This window comes from Capra hircus, chromosome 4 (assembly GCF_001704415.2).
Source record: "Capra hircus breed San Clemente chromosome 4, ASM170441v1, whole genome shotgun sequence".
NCBI classification, from domain to species: domain Eukaryota; kingdom Metazoa; phylum Chordata; class Mammalia; order Artiodactyla; family Bovidae; genus Capra; species Capra hircus.
The window spans coordinates 65,195,594-65,197,440 of NC_030811.1; the positions used below are offsets into that span (position 1 = coordinate 65,195,594).

At 41.1% G+C, this 1,847-nt stretch overlaps 1 non-coding gene across 1 annotated transcript; it reads right to left on the minus strand.

The window, feature by feature from the left end:
- On the minus strand, positions 972-1,042 carry TRNAG-CCC. Its single transcript has one exon. It is a non-coding gene; the product is annotated as a tRNA-Gly (tRNA).

Here is a 1,847-nt window from a genome sequence, read left to right on the forward strand (position 1 = left end):
GGACCCTCAGTGAAGCGGACCCACTTACTAATGTTGAAGCATCTGGCAGAGAGGCAGGAACTAGTTGACATTCTCCCTGGGGTCTAAGACATAGGCAGAAACAGTTTTTGTGATATCAGTCTACCTTGCTAGGTGTAGAGATATGTTAAGTGAAATAATTCAGATGAAGAAAGACAAATGCTTTATGATTTTACTCATACTCTTTTTAGATTCCACAATGAAATCTGAAAAGAGCAACAAAACAAAGCCAACCAACAAAGAAAATAGCACAGAAACAATTTTGTAGATTCAGAAAAGAGATTATTGATTACCACAGGGGCAGGAGGTGAGAGAGGGTATGCAAAATGGGTGAAGGAGAGTCAGCTGTATGGTGATAGATGTAACTAGACTGGTGGTGGTGACCACACTAATGTATACAGATGTTAAACTACAAGCTGTATGCCTGAAACTTTTATAATAAAAGAATAGTAATGAATGAAATATAATCATGGCTTAAGATACAATAAGTTCAGTTCAAATCCTTGTCGACCAGAGCCCATATTAATGAAAAGTATGAACATGTGTCAATGTATGATATCACGTCTTATTTTAATAGCCTCCAAAAAAGAGTTTTGAGAGTAGAATTGTGATAGCTCCAAACACAGTCTGTGGCAATACAACTACTTTGATATCTAATGGGAAATTTGCAGAGATGTCTGGCATAGGGTATTCAGAATATATAGTTTCTTTTTAGATAACAAGAATGAGACACAACTGTATACATCTGGCCCTCTGAAGTACTAGGGAATCATCCTTATAGGTGGCTAATAATGGATACTGGAGTGGGTAGCCTTTCCCTTCTCCAGTGGATCTTCCCAACCCATTGATAGAACCCAGGTCCCAGGGATTGAACCCAGGTCTCCTGCATTGCAGGTGGATTTTTTACCAGCTGGGTCACAAGGGAAGCGCAAACAAACAGGACCATCATATGATGCATTGACTGGGAATCGAACCTGGGTCTCCTGCATGGGAGGCAAGAATTCTACCACTGAACCACTAATGCCCCTATGGAGGGACCCTCCAAAACACACCTGAGGTCCTGAATAACAAGTGATGTCTGAGATGACTCAGTTGAATGGAACAGCAATTTCTTCAATCCTTAGGGGCTTCCCTGGTAGCTCAGAAGGTAAAGTGTTTGCCTACAATGTGGGAGACCCAGGTTCGATCCCCAGGTCGGGAAGATCCCCTGGAGAAGGAAATGACAACCCACTCCAGTATTCTTGCCTGGAAAATCCCACTGACTGAGGATCCTGGTAGGCTATAATCCATGGTGTTGCAAAGAGTTGGACACGACTGAGCGACTTCATTTTCACTTAAGGCAATATAATAGACATAATACATACGTGCTTAAAAATAATACATGGTTTGTACATGTACACAAACTCCTCTTTGGGGTGGTAAATTAAAAATGTCTAAATTTCTTTGAAGCTTCATAGACTTTAACAAGTAGAAGAATATCTTATTGCCTCCTTGCAAGTCATGCATATTTACATATTTGATTCTTGTTAACTATTACTGCTGTAACTGCTTCTGGACTAAAAGCTTGATAAAATATGAATGTGCATATAGCATGTGATGATCTCTCTCTATTTGCCTTTCTTACCTATCCCCAATTCTCTTTCTACCTTATGCCTGAGACTGCAGAATTCTGTAGCAAAGTTACCAAGGCTCCTTGCCTTTAGAGTTCCAGGCGAAGTGGGTCAATAGGAGGCACTGATGGGTGTGAGAAGAGAGAGACTGGGCATCAACTTCCCCTGGTTCCTCTCCTTTGGGTCTCCAATCTGCAGAGGCTGCCTAACCTATAACTT